Raw genomic sequence first — 19,110 nt, 5'->3', positions numbered from 1 at the left:
GCAGTGAGCGGAATCAAATGCACCTGTCTCTTCCTTTCCCTCCTGGCTCTCCCGCCGTCCTCCCACTCGCATGCCAACATGCACTCCTCTCTCCACCACCTCCTCCCTCGGTGTGAGCACGCTCTGGCTCGTGCGCTCACTCTTGGCTCGGAGAGACACACCTCCTCCTGTGGCAAGCTGCCTACACATGCCTGCTCCCCATCCCAGCTCGCGAGTGCGCCGTGTCCTCATTGGCTGCTTATAAAAAGGGAGGAGGGAGGGGACTGGTCTTAACTTGTGAAGATTTTGTGGCTGAACATTGGACTTGTGAGGATCTTCTGAGTGTGTGCACGTCTGTGCAGCAGACCCTTTGTTTGGCTGTGTCCACACTCCACTAAATATCTGTGAGATCCAGTCTAAAGCTACGTTCGCACGTCTGTTTCATAGGTCTAAGTACAAAATGTGTGGCCATTGAACGTGCATTGAAAGTTAAACCGGATCATTTGGAAGTGACAAATGGATTTGTTTTATCTGGTGAACCTAGAAACAACGACAAGCCTGATAACGTCTGTTTTATAAATGAATATAAACCAAGAAGACCACTGTCCTGACGTGATGCTAATCTGCAACTGCAAGGATGCCACCAAGTAACCGAATCGTTTCCGTTTCATGCCCAGATTGAGAGATTTCCCAGCTTCAACATTTTGCACCAAGCCTCTTCCACCTGTAGGTGGCCGACTCACGGCAGTAGACAGTAGAAAGTAAAAAAAGACGAAGAAACCCCTCCTTGCTACTCCAGTGTGAACACCTTAAAGCTTTTACGTGTATTAAAATGTTTATTTTCTCAAAATAAACAACTCTAAAGCGATAAAAAGTAATTCTCTAAAAACCTGCGCTCTGAGCACCAGCCCCTTCTAGCCCATGAAAACAAGCTGATGTCACAAAGTGAGAAACGCCCCTTCTGGCAAGAGTCTACGCTGCTGCAACCAACCCCCAAGGCTAACGCAACCACCCAATTTTTCTGCTCAGTCGCTAGCTTCCCCATTTAGCTGCTACCTCAGGCTATTGCTACAACTAGTGCAGCGATGGTCAGGGCTACTACAGGCAGATACACAATACGCACATCCATTTTTGTAAAAGTTTGGATGTTGTTTCTTTATGTGGGCAAAACAGAGTCACAATACTGAGGACGACGTCATGAAATGGACGATACCCATAAGGTGTGAAAGGCGGTGCCTCAGAGATCGAGGCGTCTTACTTCTGAGTAGGAAAAAAACTCACAAAATAACTTGTATTTCATTAAAAAATTGTTCTTTAGCGTGCCAAAAGTAATATTTGATCATATATATGGATATATTTTCCTCTAAATTTGGTATGGCCCCTTTAAGGCATTTAACTCGTTCTTGGATGTGCCTGAAATGCTCGATGTGTACGAAGCTTAGAACTACAAACCTCCAACTCCATAAATGTTACTCGTAGAAAATGACATACTTCTAGCTTCTGACTTGAGCGTCTGGCCTACAAAATGAAGTCTCTTCTCTATTTTCACAAAATAAACGCCGCCATGTTGGAGCCACATGACGTCAGCAAGCTGTGATTGGTCAGTCCGAGTCAATATTTCTATGACACCCACTCTTAGAAGTGAGATTGTCGGAAGTCCACACCCCTACCTCTTGAACGCGGGCAATCTGTCAACCAAACGTACAACATAAGACAACATACTTTTATTGAGGCGCCTGATCGCCCAGTTTATGACTTGAATAACTTAATCTACAGCAAAAAAAAAAAAACAATTAGTGAGAATTTTAGCTTCTTGGAGCCGGCCGCTACTTCCTGTTTGGTACACGAGGGGGGAGGGTCACTTGCAGTCAGTGGTCGGTGCACACGTCGAACACCTGGGTTTGGTGTTTGAAATCAATGTCATCTGAATTCCCTCAGATCGCCGTTTGAACTGGGTTTGGAAGTGAAGGCTGTTCAGCGGCCGGCATGGATTTACAGTCGGAGGGGAGGCGGTCCCCGCACAGATGCTTCCTCTCTCTGCCTGCTGTCAGACCGGAGCCACTGGACCCGGCTGACACACTGACTAATATTGATTGGCTTTAAATTAGCTGGACTGCTCTCACTCTGTGGGGATGGAGTGATGCTGAGGAGGGAAAGATGGAAAAGTTGCTGAGATAAGTGACAACATTTATCACAGCATTACTCTTTATAAGTGACACCAAAGGAAAGCTTTTCTGATTTTAAAATCTGATTTTAGTTCAAGAGAAAATCTGCAAAATGTACATAAAACCGGAAAATGTTATTAATTTTCATGTTTTTAAGTTAATTAGATTTTATTATGTTAAATATTTGGACAAATATTGTCAGATTTTAGCCTCTGATCTTATAAAAGCTGTGTTTGTGGTAATGCAGATTTAGTAACTGTTCTTAGATAGTTTCTTATTTTAAATTGATTTAATAAACTCGACCCACTTTGTCAGCCCTCTGAATCCCTTTCAATGTCACAGGGTTGCTGGAGCCTATCCTTACTATTGTTTTGTTAAGGTGAACCACACAAATTTACACTCAGGAACAATTCTTCTGACCCACAAGGTGCATATTTGTATAAACTTCTTTCGTAATTTAGGCTAAACTGTATTTATATTGATTGGATTTGAGAATAATACGATACAATACATTACAATACAAAACAACAAAATACAATACAATACGACACGACACGACACGACACAATACGATACAATAAAATACAATACAAAACAACACAACACAATACAATACAACATGATACAATACAATATAAAACAAAACAAAACAATACAATAGAATACAATACATAGTTGATTGGCATTTACATCTCATGCAGAGACTTTTATGACTAGGGATTTGACTTGGACTTTGAGGTCTGGGACTTGTGTTACCTGTTTGCTTGTTCATTCCTATTTTTTGTCTGGATGGCGCTCTTAGATCCGAAACATAAAATCGGATTTTATAAAGCTTTTGCATCAGGAACGAAAATACTCCCCTGTTTGTCGTTTGTTGTTCTGACAAATAGCTAAGTACCGTATTTTTCGGACTATAAGTCGCACCGGAGTATAAGTCGCAGGGGCCAAAAAATGCATAATGAAGAAGAAAAAACCATACATAAGTCGCACCGGAGTATAAGTCGCATTTTTTTCAAGTAATTTATTTTACAAACTAGTTGAAAAAAACGATATTACATCATCCTGGAAGGTAAGTTATAACATTCATAAGTGAATAGAAAACAGGCTGAATATGTGTCAACACATATTCACATATTAGCATCATGAAAAAAACGAAAAGGTGTAGCATTTATATAACATAACAGTTTTATTTAACTATAGCCTCAAGAACTCATCAACTTTGTATCTTTACTGTAATTAATTGCACGCAATCTCACTCCATATCACTAAATCCGTTAAATTCTTAGTCCTCTGTGTCACGTCTGAATAACTAAAGTAAATAAAGTAATTGCATAGATCACCATAAGAGGGCACTCTAGACTTACGGTCCATATCTCATCATTAAAAATTCGTATATAAGTCGCACTGGAGTATAAGTCGCAGGGACATTCAATCTATGAAAAAAAACGCGACTTATAGTCCGGAAAATACGGTAAGTAAATATTCTAATTTTAGGACTTGATTTGAAAAGACAGCTAAAGACTTTAAACTTGGCTTAATGCTTTTTTGTTTTTTTGCTAATGCTAATTTTTAGAAAATCATTGATGTGGTTATGATTGTAGATGGTGGCCATCAGGCGTGCAGAAGGGCCCGCTTTTATATTAAGCTACTAGGTGACCGGTGGTACTTGATATGGATCGTCCCCGCCTGTCACTGGACTGCCACTCAAAATGTACCCGGGTTGCCACCTGCTAAATTTGCTGAAAAACTTGGCATTTTGGGATATGTGACTGTAGTCTCATATAGAGAGATATGATAAACGATAGTAGGATATGTAACTGTTAGTCCCGTCCTTCAACTGGTGATACTCATAAGTGTATCTGCTGTGTTCTACTTAGAAATATCAACCCTACAACATTTTTCAATGAGGCAGCAGTGGATGCAGTTTGTTTTTTACAGACAATTCACAGAGTAGAACTGTATGAACCAATGAAAAGGTGAGTCTAACGTCATAATAACAAAACATCATCCAAACCTAGTCTAAAGTGACATTTAGCATTTGGAACTGTGACTATTTTGTTAGAACTCATCGATCATAGCAATAAATTCTACATAATTCTTTATTTGTTTTGCCTGTTTAATAACTGAAGAGGAATTTGCTGAAACCCAGTTGGTCTTCTGTACTATTTAAAACCACAAACCTCCCAGTCAAACCTTCATCCTCTTCTACAACTGGAAAAGTGAAAACCTCTGTTGTCTCGATCTACAAACTTGGCTCTTCGGAGTTCACCAGCATAAACTTTCCATTTTGAAGTTGCACAGAAACCACTCCGCCCTTAACCGTTAAAGATAGGTCTATTAGCATGATGAGTGACAGTTTGGTTTGAAAAACTGCTTTAAAAGTACCTAAAATTGGGACAAGAGACAGCAGCTGTCACAAGTCAGACTCCGCGGGACAGCCGGTCGGTAAGTGGAGCCGTAAAAGCAGTAATGGCTAAAGCTCCGAGCGGATCGGCTTGACACACGAGCCATTTAGCTTAGATTGTTGAGGAGTTTATGGCCTTTGCACTGACTCATTGGTTCAACTTTTTAATTTCTTTATAAAGAAAAAAACAAAAACCACAATATTTTGCGCAGATAAAAAAGAGTGTTGTGAAAGAAAAGAAAGTTATTTGTCTCCAGGTGACAAATGGTTGTCACTGCTGGAGAAGCGGCGAATGCATCAGCCTCTTTATGGTGTCACTCAGACTCCATCAGGGTGTCACTGCAGATCCACATGCAGTCGGTGAGATGAGCCCTTTCACCTTAAGAACTCCCAGCTCTGACTCCCCAACGATGAGTGATGCAACTAAAACCAACTTTAGAACCTTTTTTTTCTTATTTTTTTAAGGTTTTGTTGAGTTTAAAAAAGTAATAAAATATGTGAAATGAAAAAAATATTGAATTATTGTGTGGACTATTGTGCTGGATGCAGATTATTTTCCAATGTATTACTTTAAAACAAAAAATAAGTTTAGAATTTGGAGTCAGATTGCTAATTTGATGCAAAAATGGTAAAACGATGAAGATTTCTCCTCATGCTCTCCAAGAACTTGGAAGAATCTAAAAAAAGATCAGACATCTTGAAGGTGATTTCAGTCAATAGCATCAAGGTGTTGCCATGGAGATACTAAAGACCAACACATGTTCTTGTAGCATTTTTATGATGACAGAGGAAAAACAAAGAAAATGAAGCTCAAATTTGCATTTCTGAGTATTTTTTATTCGAATTGCTGTTTAAAAAAGATTGTATTTGTGATGTAGAAGCTCCGCCCCATTCGGATGCATCCACTTGAAGACGACTAGATCTATGCGCATCTGCGTTTTCCTCGTCCTGGATCAGAACTGTACGGCTGGATATCTTCCATATTTCTCGCCATTTCTGTTGCACCGCTAATGCTAAGTTGGGGGTGTGAGGGGCTGTAAGCTAGCGAGTGTGTAGGATACAAGGAGTAGCACTAAGTTGGGTCAAAAGCTGTTTATTTGAAAGAAACCAATTTGTCAAGATGACTGAATTTACGTCAGAGGCCAATGAGATAAGTTGTGGTGTTCCACAAGGATCAATTCTGGGCCCACTGCTATTCAATATTTACATCAAGATATTCAGTGTTTCAGAACTTTTAAAACTAATTTTATTTGCTGATGACGCAGATATGTTCTATTAATTGCGATCCTTCCCGTTTGATTCCATCACTCTGTTTTGCAAACAAAACACCAGATAAATTCATATCGACATGAACCCGCCTACCTGTTAGGAATCAAGAGAAATAATAGACTTTCAAAATAAAATAAAAAAAGGGGAAAAAGGGGGATTGACTTCAACTTTGGTGTCTGGCGAGTGGCAATAACTGCAGCAACATGGTGTCATACCTGCAATGATGCACGATATGGTAACTACAGTGATGAAGAGGAGGAGGCCTCCAACAGCTGCTCAGGTCATTTCCCATAATGCAGCGATGGATGTCAGCAGGAGCTACAACTCCATCCCAGGTTGACCAAAAATAACTGTGTAGACTTCAAAGGCAGGATTCCATATCCATGCATTAGCATAATGTTCCTACATGCCTGTGATGAAAAAAAAACTGATGTCCTGTACCTTTAATATTTTCAAATATTTACAGGATCTCAGGTGTTGCGTGATACCCTCTTAGATTTTTTAAGTTAAGTTGAATATAAATGGAATTAAAAGCAGCGGGGGTGGAGCCAGTGGCAGAAGAAGAGCCTAGAGGCGGACCTCACATGGCTTTGAAAGGCCACGGGCCGTACATTATTTAACAGTCCCAGGCATCCATCGAGGCAAAACACAATTAGAGCGCTACTTAAAGCAAAGCACTAAAGGCCAAAACTAAATAACAACGCCTGTTGGTAATTGAAAAGAGACGTCCTTTTCTTTTTTTGTGTGTGTCTTTGTTCTGGTAATCACTTTTTAACTATTCATTATTGTCCAATTACTTTACAAGAGGCCAAGCTTCATAATGACTGCGCCTATTTTCTCCTGACGCTAATTGTTGGAGCAAAATGACTGACGGTGGAGGAAAAAGAAAAAAGCTAGAGGGATTCCAGTCATTTAATTATCAAATTATGAGCGGAGTTATGATAGAAACAGGAAGACAAAAGTGTGAAAATGACAAAGGAGTTAAACAGGGATGGTTTTAGGAAAACGTACGCTCGGCTGACTGCTGGTTGGGCTGAAGTCACTCATGAGAGACGCTCAGAAATGACTCAAACTAGCAAAGTATGTCATAATAAAAGGGTTTCCCACTTTAAAGAAGTACAGTCACTGCTACATGATCTTTCCTGCACGGTGGCCCAGAAGTACAAATTGCTCAATACAAAAACATATTAAAGTCCCTCTTCAGCTATAATTGTTCTATTTTGAAATTGTTCCTATGGTGTTCGTTTATTTACAATTAAAAAATCAAAAAGCCTCCATTGTTTTCTGAGACATATTTTCTGCAGAGCGGCATTAGAAATATTGGTGCTATAGTAATCCTACGTTGATATCCCAATATTTTTAGTTTACACTTTCTCCTGCTAGCTTACAGATCAATGAGCTATATAGGCTAAGATGCTACGTTAGCTTGCTGTGGACGCCATATTGGATAGGAGGAGGTGTCTGTTTACTGCTGTACTACAATAGTACAAGCAAAGGTGGAGACACAAAAATGTGACTTTTGACAAGTAAAGTCTTACTTTAAGCTAATAAAGGAGTTTATTCTCAATAGTGAATGTTTAGGTCACGATGTCCCATAGTATTTACCTTTTCCGGTTTCTTATTTTGTTTCATTTCTTAGCATTTTATTTTGATTTCTCTAAATTGCTTTTATTTTCTGAAATGTTTTATTTATATTACGTTAATTTCTTTTTTTTTTTTTGGAATTGTGTTTTGGTTTCTGGAATTTCTAAAATGTAATGTCACTTTTTTACAAATTGTTTTGCTTTTTCAATTGTTGTGATCTCTAATTTGTTTTTGCATCGAGTGAAATGTTCACATGATTCGCCCTTCAGGGCCACCATCCGTTCCTCAAAGAGCGGCACGTCACGATCCTTCTTGGACCGCTCTGGCCGTGTTGCCGGAGGCGCATTTGACTTCAGTGTTTGGAACGACTTGAAAGCGCCCTGAGCTGTAGGAACCACGTCCGCCTGTGTTGTGGATAAGCCAGCAGCCAAGCTGGCGTCTGACCAGCTGACCTCACACGGCGTGATCCGTGCGGGGTCAAGTAGTCCATAAGGGGGCAGTTGTCCTCAGGCTGTGAGACACGGGTTCCAATTTCCCTCGAAAGCGTCACTTTGAATATGCGTCTCAATGCACAATGGTGACTTTAAATCAAGGTTTGAACCAGAGAGCTATGCTTGGTTTAACCCTTTCATGGCGTAAACTTGTAAGACGCTTTTTCTACCTTCCTATCTTTAATTCAGAACGTAGTATTAAATTCAGGTCTCTATTTAATTTGGAAACATCTTGAGCAAAAAAACATTTTTGATACAATTAAAAATAAATTCAGGCATCAAATAGTTAGAGACATGAAAGCAATCTGTCTGGAATTTCAAAATAAAATCCCCAAAAAATTATAATACTTTTTTTTAAAAAGGAACAAAAAGTTTATATATTTTTGTACATTCAGTTTGTGATTTTTAAAAAATCCATACGAAACCAGTTTGTAAACTAAAGACACTTAATAAATGATAAATGTCAAAAATAATTATATCTTGACATGATTTTTAATGAGTGTTTTTGCCTGTTTAAAGTAAACTTGGCTAGATGTGACATCACCAAACTATCACAAAAAAAAAAAGTCGAAAGTTGGTTGAACTTCTGACAAGTGCAGGAACATTTAGGTCAACCAAAAGAGAGTTGAACCTAAATCCTGACACCTATCTGAATAATGAGGTGCTCTCCCTTGAGTCAACGCAGACGTTTGAGTACGTGCAGGTATGCTATACGTTCAACATGTGTTTGCTTGTGTGTGTTCATTCAAGTGTGTATGTTTTATGCACTTTAACCCAATTTGTCAAACTGATGGTGTACAGGAGATGTGGCACGGAGGAGATTGATTGACTTACAAGGTCAACAGCCAATCAGGATGCAGAACACAATGTACTGGGGGGAAAAAAGCAAAAAACAAATGTGCATATTTGCACCACAGAAAATATCTCTGAAACAGAGAGACCAGGAAAAAGTGAACCACCATCTAGCGGATATGGGTATTTGAATGAACCTTGTTGCTTCGTGTTTAATCCTATATTCCTACAATGCTGATCCTCAAAGACCTGACAGTCAGCCTTTAAATAGTACACCTTGATATTCTAATTAAAAAGCACCTGTTTAACGTTGTTAGCTGCATAAAGACACCTGTCCACCCCATACAATCACTTAAACTTTAACTATTAACATGGCCAAGACCAAAGAGCTGTCAAAAGACACCAGAGACCAAATTGTAGACCTCCACAAGGCTGGAAAGAGCTACGGGACAACTGAAAAAAGATCCACTGTTGGAGCAATTATTAAAAAATGGAAGAAGCTAAACATAACCGTCAATCTCTCTCGGACTGAGGCTCAATGCAAGAACTCACTTCGTGGGGTCTCAGTGACCCTAAGAAAGGCGAGGATTCAGCCCAGAACTACACAGGAGAAGCTGGTCAATGACCAGAGCTATAGGGTCACTGTTTCTATGGTTACTGTTGGCAGTACACTTAGACATAATGGTTTGAAATCACACACGTGTTTAATCTAGCCCATGTCCAGGCTTGTCTTAAGTTTGCCAATGACCGTTTGGATGATCCAGAGGAATCATGGGAGAAAGTCATGTCATCAGACAAGACAAAAATGGAACTTTTGGAGGAAGAAGAATGAAGAATCCCATCCCCACTGCATCATCCCTACTGTGAAGTATAGGAGTGTTTTTCTGCACGTGGGACAGAACGACTGCCCCGTATTAAGGAGAGGATGACCGGGGCCATGTATTGTGATATTTTGAGAAACAACCTCCTTCCGTCAGTTAGAGCACTGAAGACGGGTCATGGGTGGATCTTCCAACGTAACATTGACCCGAAACACACAGCCATGAAATCCAAGAAGTGACCCTGTAAAAACCATATCAAGGTTCTGGAAGTGTGTGTGTTAACCTTTTATGAAATACTGTTTTTTTTATTAATTTATGTCATGTAAAGCTATTAAAATTTCCATTAGAAGCCTTTTATCTTAACATCTCAGAGACTTTCTTTCAGCTGCACACAGACATGTTTACACCGCATGCATTTATTTAGTTACTGCAACTGGAGCTCCTGGACTCAGGTTTCCTCCAGCCAACGTCTGTTGCACAAAAGAGGCCCAGAGATATTAGCATCAGTGCTTTAGCCCTGGGGTGTAAAAATACAAAGCCTCCCCCCCTCACATCCCCTGAGTGCTCTCACTCACATTTACAACCGAGCACCACTGGACTCGCGGCCTGACCCTGTTGTGTTAACCGTATTGTGAAGCTTCAATAAACCTGATTAGAGGAGTCTTCCCCCGCTGCTCCCCGGCCACGCTGCCAGACTAATGGCACAAACGGGCCCCTTAAACTTTCCACAACATCTGTGCCAGTATTGAACCGCGAGGATGGATGGAGCGCAGGGGTCCGGAGCGCTCCACCGGTGACCTGAGGGAGGTGTGCAGGAAGACTTATAAGACAGACGAAAACAAATATAAAGACAGATAGGAGCTATATGTGTGAGGAAAATCGATCTGAGGACGGCCAAAGTGGTCCATTCAACCGATGTCCTCCTTTTTTCACCTCCATCTACGCTGCTGTTGTTTAATTTGATTACAGGGGGGCTTAACGCAAACGCACCAATCTGACCCCAAACTTTGAGAGAGCCAGACAATGATGTGAGGAAAAGAGCTGCAGCAGTGTGGTGAATGGAAAAGAGAGAAATGCCAGTCGTCTCTACTTTTGCTTAAGTAATTTTTTATTTTTGAAATTTCCTTTTTAAGAAAAAAAATGTAGAAATCTAGTATTTTTTAATATTGCGGTATATCGGCCTTTGAACTACCGTACTTTCTTCCGTAAATCTTCAAAGGTTTACGTGATCTATCGAGCAGACTCTGAAAGGCGAGTCACTGTAGGAAATGGACCGGATAAGGCAGACATGGTTACGAGTCCGTATGAGCACTGGCGCGATTTCTGCCCAGTGCTCTGAATGTTAAAGTGAAGAAATTCAATGACGTGCAGGTAAACATGTTCTTTGCATGATATATCTATGAAAACTTCATTAAAAACCTAAATTTTCTCACTTGTTCCACATATATTCAAGTATGACCAATTTTCACTCATGCAATATCCGCAAAATGTACATATGTGTGTGACACGGCCTTTATAAGGATAATCCTTTGTTACCAGACAGGAAAGAACAAAGCAACCAGTAATTCTTTGACCATTTCCATAATTAATGTCATTCTAACTGATTTTGATCAAGATTGGGAAATATGTTCACTAGCTGCTTTTATCCACGTCAGAATCAGTTGGATATTTATTACAGTAATTATTTAAAACACGTTACTACAATAAAGTGTTGAATATCAACAGAAAGTCGCTTTTCTCATCTTGAAAATCCATTTGAATCTATGTTAAGGGCCTAAATGAATAGAGCTTCAAATTACATCAAGCTAAAAATCCGATGTTACAGGATTCTTGGGGGATTTCTTTTCTTATTTTTCATGCTATAAACACAGAATATGTGACAAATATATTAAAATATATATATATATATATATTTCAATGTGTGTTTATTGCCTGAAACTGGAGGTAGTGGAACTTTCTTCAAATTGTGCCGACATGCAAACAGAGATCAGTAGACCAGTACATTTTTTAACCATTCCCAACACCAATAAGTCCAAATAACTGCATTACCCAAGTGTATGTTGGTCACTTTGGTTACGAAAAGAATAAAATAAAGCGAATTGGGCTTTTTGAGGGGGGGGGGGGTATTTTTAACAAACAAAGAAAGCAACTTTTTTTCTCTCTTACATTTCTGTTTTAAAATTGAAAATCAAGTAAATGGATCATTTTCAATTTTTCTGCTTTATTTCTTGAAAGGAAACTTGAAAAACCAAAATGTATACCAACAGTTTTTATGACTTTAATGTTTATGTAAATATTCCATTACTATAATTTATGAAAAAAAAAACATTTTATGATCTTCAGTTTGTATTTTTAATGAGAAACTCTGTGTTAAATCTTGTAATTTGTAATGAATGAAGCAGCCAATGATCTATCACAGTAGTCTTTTTGTTCTGTCAGTCTTCTGGTTGCCCTCTAACATCCAACCCTTTTTTTTCCTCATTTTTTTCCTTTAGCCTGGAGGTCCAGCTTGTCTGGAGCCCTTTAGATCCTTATCACTGAGCTTGAAGCCGCCTGCCGGTTTCTGGAAGTGCTGGTAAACATCCAACTTCTGCCTTTGACGTGCTCCCCCGGCTGGATTCTCTTCAGTTTGGTGGAATATAACATGACATAAAACATCTCCGTAGTTTTATGTTGCCCACCATCTTATTCTGATACTATCAACCACCTTCGCCTTAAGTTTGAACACGGCGTTTCAGCCCTCCGCTCCTTCACACTGAGAGTCCTCCATTCAGCGCAGTGGATTTTTATCAGCGCGCCAGCTGGGTTGAAAGGGGGCCTTTCTTGTTGTGAATTAATGTGCCCCTTAATCTGACTTCTCACATGGCGATAAGATGATGGCGAGGAGAGAACCGGCACAGTCGGAGCCAGGATTAGTCGCGCGCAGCTGAACTCCAAGTGGCCTGTGCGCTTTGCATTCTGTCTCACTTCCTGCTTCCAGCTGCCCTCGCCACCTTCTCCCCGTCTAATCCTGACGGCGAGTCAAGCTGCGAGGTCGATAAGGAGGAGGCCATTGTCTACCTGACGCATCTCATGCCTGGATTTTGATGTACTGCTCTTGTCCTTCTGCCCACCTGAGATGTGGGCTGAGGAAGAAAACAATGCCTCCGTCTGGCTGAAAAGAAAACAGACATACTTTAAGTGAAGCCTGGAGGAAACATTGTGACCATGAAGCAGAAATCCTAATCCTTTTTAGACAATAGTGCCTTTACAAGGCAGGTGATTAGCCCAGTAAAGCTCACCACATCAAAGAATTGACAGAAAATTCTAATCTTTTAAATCCACAAAAAATTGCAATTTAGATAGCAGGAGTTATGTCGCTTTGAGCGGTTCAATGAATTTTGGCTCATGACTGTTAGTTTAAGATGCAAGTATTAATTATCAATAAATCTTGCATTCTTTCAATACAGCAAGTAGTCACTTACAAAAATGAATAAAAACAGATGAGGCTTTCTCACCATAAAGTTGTGAAAATTAGCTCAACTTTTTCCCGCCAAAAGTGGTACGGGGGCAGCCATCTTGAAAAAAGCAAGAAAACCGCTTCTACTCCCTCTAGTGGAGTGATGATGAACTACAGAGCAGAAAATATAGATTCAGTTTTAATCAGTGGGTTTTTCAAAGAAAGTGTGGATCATGCTAATGACACAGGAGTCTCACAAATGTGTGTATCACATTTTGTTGTATGGGGTTAAATAGCTATGGAGCGAGATGTGTTGAATAAGGACTGTCCATCGATTCAGGCTGCAAGCAAATTGTGCTAACTGGTGGCGGTCGGCCTTTCAATCAATAACCTCACGACGGTGCAGAATCTAGAGCAGACAGTCATTTGGCAAATCCCAAGAAACACAGTTATGTACAGAGCAGATCCATACTGTACATCAGCAGGGAATTTCTGTTCCACAGACTAACCCTTGATATTTCAGTTCTTTGATTACCGTCCAGCTAGCAGTGGAGAACAAAGGCAATCCGTTGTACTTTGTTTAGCTTAAAAAAGCTCCTTTATATGTTAAGAAAATCTACTACTGTGATATTTTTGAGCATCTTTTGAGGAAATCGTTCCCAGTGTTTTTTTTTAATTATGATCATGACATTTTAGCCAAAATAATAATAAAAATATATCATTTTCTGAGACATAGTTTCTCAGAAAAGCAGGAGTTTATTAGAAAATGCCGAAGTGTTCAAGGTTGAGAAAAAAAATTGTAATAGACATTTTTATTTACCAGAGAAAACATTTTGAGTGCCAATATGAGTGCAAATGTTTTTAAGCTAGTAGCTGGAGTTTTGGTCATGATTAAATAAATGTTTAAAGTGTTTTGGATTGTCATCTTGGTAGAAATACAAATTATAGATACTTCAAATCTCATTTTATGTTTACATGTAATGCTTTTTCTATCTCCAACACAAACATGCAGCACTAAATCATAGCTGTAGCTAAAAGCCTTGCTGAATCTGAATTGCTTCCCTACCACTTTGACTCCTCCCTATTTCTCCAATTGTAGAAGCACTTGAAGCTGTAGTGACATCCAAAAGTTTTTTTTAAGAAAGAGTCATAGAGACTTAGAGCTGGCCAACCCCTTCACCAGTAGGGTGATCCGCGTCACGTTCATTCATGTAGGTGTGTTCTGAAACACAAAAGTTTATATTTAAATGTAAGTATTTTATTAATCACTGTCACCCTTAAATTAGTTCTTTGGTTTATCATGAAATTTTTGAAAGTTACAAAACCAATTTTGTGTATTCTCTGAGCACTGGTAGCTAACGTGGATAACTGGCGACTATTGATGATGTCATCAAGTGGTAGTAACGTCCAAATTTAAAGAAGGGGGTTGTGTCCAAATTCCTTCACTACTCACTATGTAGTGCGTTCGCCATCTTGTAGAGCTGTCCGGTCAAGGACTCTGATTTGGTCGTGACGTATGAGTAGTGTCCTGTGTAAAAGGACAAGTGTTTAAATGTATGTAACATGAACCAAATAAACTTCCTGGGTAATGCAGTTATTTCTGAAGGTTAAACTGATTCCGTGCAGACTAACGTAATACAATATTTGACAGTCTGTGAATAAACAAAGCGCTGAGCAAATAAAATCAAATCTCTGGATAAACAATTATATTACTCGGCTGTTTGTGTTTTTTACAGTATTTGATTTTATCAGAACAACAGGGGCTCTGCGAGGCTGAACCTTCTCCCTGCTTATCACAAAGCTGTCATAAATTCATGGAGAATAACTGTTTTATATTTTGAAATTATGCCCATCCAATTCAATGTCATTGGCAGGTGGATTTACAGAGCGTGTCTTTAGAAGTGATACTCATTCCAATAAATGGAAGATACTTTAGATCATGTGTCAAAGTCAAGGCCCGGGGGCCAGATCCGGATCCTCCCTCCAGATTATTTTATTGTTATTAATGGTCCGATGTTATCTTGCGCTCATTTCTAACTTGTATAATTTAAAAAATGTATATATATTTTTATGGAGAGTAAAATACTGAAAGTCATTTAAGGTTTAAGTTGATTAATTCTGTTTAGCTAATATGTCAGCTACATGCTAGCTGTTTTGGCAAATTTAGGGTTTTTTTCTTTGTTTGTTTCTCAGGCTGTTTTGGAGTTTAGCTAATTTTCTGCTTCATGCTAGCTGTTTTGGCTAATTTAGGCCTTTTTCCAGTCATTTAGGATATTTTGAAGTTTAACATTTTTTTCACTTGCTAGCTGATTTGGCTAACCTATTTTTTGTGTTTTTTTATTTTGGCTAATTTAGGATTTAGCTGATATTTTATCTGGCTATCAACTTCAGTGTTTTTAGCTATCAATTTCAACATCTTCAGCTATCAGCACTATCATCTTCAGCGGCCAAATTCAGCTTACAGAATTCAAACTTGCATTTTTTTAGGCTATTTTTAAGTTAAGCTATTTTTCAGCTATATGCTAGCTGTTTTGGCTAACATAAGATTTTTTTTTTGTTTGCTATTTTTTTAGGCTAATCTGGCATTTAGTTAATATTTTAGCCGGCTATCAGCCTCAGTGTTTTCAGATATAAACTTCAGTGATTTCAGCTATCAGCTTCAGCCTTTCTAGGAATCAATTTCAGCATTTTCAGTGGCCAAATTCAGCTTACAGCATTCACACTAGCATTATTGCAGGTAATGTTATAGTTCATAATTATGTTAAAAAGTTACGGTTTTAATGTTTTAAAAATGTAGTTTTAGAGTGTTCAATAATGTTTATCCCGTTCAGCCTGTGACCTAAGGTGAGTTTTGGATTTTGGCCTCTTGAGTTTGACACCCCTGCTTTAGATTTTGTTGACCATGAAGGTTGTTATGGGGAAAAGATGCGTCCCTCTCATGTATTTTAAACCATATTAACCACTGACGTAGAGCAACCCCGCCCCCACTTCCTATCATCCTATAGTTTACGCACTATCCTGTTAGCTTACAGCCTCTGACACCGCACACAACCAAACATTAGCGGCGCAAAGTTTTTTTGTCTTCTCCTGATTCTCGATTTGAACACAAAAATACTCAAGCTTAATTTTCTTTATATATGTCGTTCATCTTCAGAAAAATGCTACAAGAACATTTCAAAAACACCATTTTAATCACTGGGTCTTTAAGGGAAGATATGTCTAACTCAGTTTTATGGTATCATTAATATTGATGTGAAAATATGTGTTTGAAATTAATATCGTTTTTTTCCCAAATTCTATTTCCTCAGTTGGATGAACAGACAGCTTTGTGTCAAAACCATTTGTTCTGACCTCAGGGGTCAAGGGGGGTGAAGGATCACATGACCTCAGTCTTTAAAATGCTAATAAGAACAGAGAAGAAGTGTCCTAAAACTGATAAACAGAAAGAGGATTTTTTTTAAGATTCAGGATTTCCGACCCTCACAGCTGTCCGGAGCACCAGTCACACGATTTACACTTTTCCGTCAGCCGCACAGCTCCAGGCAATGAATAAAAAAACAAATTCAAAGCTGATAAAGTTGTATCTACAGAGCGAGAACAGGGTAGCTCCAGGCTATTTTTTTTTTTTTTAATAAATCACATAGAAAACTAAAAAAAAATCAAACACATCTATCAAATTCTGTCTTGTTCCCATGCATGCTGCTCCCAGTAATCTTTTTAGCTGCAGACAGTGATGTGGTTCAGGCTACGATAACTATTATCGTTTTTTTATTTTTACATGTTCCTTTTTAAAATTCCAACTTTTGACATTTTGTTTTTTAAATATCCACAAAATGTCTGCTTTTACCTTAAACATATTTGAATTTGTCAACTATTGCAAACTTGCAACCAACGATTTTTTTTTTTTTTTATAATAATGCTTCAAAATATGACGATATGGTGTTAAAAATGAACAGCTCCTACATGATATTCACTGAAAATCTCCCAGTTTTCTCTACATTTTTGCATAAATTACAGCAGCATTTACACAGCATGCCTCTCACTTCATTATTGATTCTACACTTCAAAAAAAAAAAAAAACACTGCCTCGCTTAAATGAAACAAAACCTACAAATAGCAGTTATTGCTTTACATTAAAAAAAGAAGATGAGTGTTTCAAATAGTTCCGTTTTCTTTGCTTATAATTGTTTTTTTAGCTTTTTAAAGCTTGTTTTAGTTGAATATTTAATCACTTCTTGGAGTTTAGAGATGCGGTGGTTCATGTTTCATTGCACAAATATACAAAAGTGTTTAAATTCAATATTTTTGTGCCTTTTGAACTAAATATAGTCTGTTTCTATAAAGTTATATGTTTAATATATATATATATATATATATATATATATATATATATATATATATATATAGTCTATTTGTCAATTTGAGCCTTTAAGCACTTTAAAAATATAAAATATGTATACATTTCCTTCTAAAAAGCCTTGCTTTAATTCAGAAAGTTTCTTCAAAAGGTTATCCTGAGTCCCTGATGTCAGACTTAGTACTGTCCAGTAGAAGAGCTCATCTCAGCATTTGGACGCACCAGTAAATGTGTCTGTTGTGTTGTTTAGAAGGATGAATGCCAGGACATGTTCAATCAAAAAGCGCTTTTTATGATTGAGAATCAGTGGATTTGTTTCTTGTTCCCGAAGGATTCTTGGAGGACACAGCCAGCAGTGGATGCAGTTTATTTTGTATGTAAGTAATTAAATCAGTGATTAGCTAACACGTCCAGGAGTCTTCTGAAAATAGTAGTGTGCATAGTTGTGTTTAGTTGTCTTTTTTTTTGGACTGTTTTACCAATAATAAAAAAAGAAATGAAAAAATATTTAGTCTCCAAATCCACAGACAAAAATGCTGTAATGTTTTTGTAGAAGAATAACGGCAGCAAAGTGTTTTGTGTATCATCCTGCAGATGTTTTGTTGCCCTCATTCTTTCTAGGCCATACTGGAACAAACAAGTTTTATTCCACCCTGACCTGGACTTGACATTGCTTCACACAGTTGTAGCGAATGTTTACAGCTCACTTTTTCCTTACAAAATTACTTTTTTTTTGATCCAGCAACAGCCTTGTTACTTGTTTATGGTCCAATATCAAACCGTGTTTTTTTTTACAACCGCACAGGCTGTAGGAAAAGCACGGAGTGTAGGATTTTATTGGTACATACCAATAGGAGGAGTCATAATACTGTCAGAGCGTTTTACAGCACTTTCACTGCTTGCTAAAGACAAATCAGCCTGTCAGATTATTGGCCTCGCTTTCATGAATTAACGCGGTCGGCTTGCGCCTGCAATTTATCCCACATGCTTGTCAAATCAGCGGCGTTTAAAACTAGTGGGGTGCTGAACTAGCAGGACTGAGACCTCTTCTTTGCCTCCCCTGTCATGACATGGGTTGTCATAGCAACTGTGCAATATGACAGGGGCTGATGACAGAGGGGAGCTAAGCAGAGATCTGTCACTGAAATAGCCTCGTATGGTGGAGCCCTGTTATAATGATGTGTGCACCTCAGAGAGAGTGTGTACGCGCCCGGGCAAAGACAGATCTTCTGCTTTTGTCCACAAAAAAAAAAAAAAAAAAATCCTGATAATGGCAATGTGATCTGACCTGGGAGCTGCCCTCTCACCACAAACATGACAAACGAGCCATGTCAAGTGTGTTTGAGCAGTGAGCTATAAAAGACAAAAAAAGGAGGCTTCTGTGTTTGGGTGTAAAAGGTGACAGCCAAGGTTGCAGCAGGGAAGATGCAGAAAGTGCTGCTCATTAAATGCAGTAATTATTGAACAAAGGTTCTTTTTGTAACAAGGTTTCATGGTCGGTTTATATGGAGTAGTTGAATTTTCTTATGCTAATATTCAATTCTTGGGCTTTTTAGGGTCTAAAAAATGTGCACCACATTTTCCGCACTATAGGGCGCACTGTCAATGAATGGTCTAATTTTGAACTTAAGTCATATAAACAAGTGCCAAACTAAAAGACACATAGAGCAAGACAAACGAGTCACAGATAAACTTGTCAATTAGTCAGATTTTGTAATGATATCGAACCACGATAAAGTAAAAAAATAAAATAAAATTGGAAATTTGGCTAAACTTGTAAAAGAATAAAGTTCTATTCTCCATCTCTGG

The sequence above is a fragment of the Oryzias melastigma genome, linkage group LG23, assembly GCF_002922805.2.
Source record: "Oryzias melastigma strain HK-1 linkage group LG23, ASM292280v2, whole genome shotgun sequence".
NCBI lineage: Eukaryota > Metazoa > Chordata > Actinopteri > Beloniformes > Adrianichthyidae > Oryzias > Oryzias melastigma.
The sequence above is the reverse complement of the archived record's forward strand: the minus strand, read 5'-3'. Positions refer to the sequence as shown.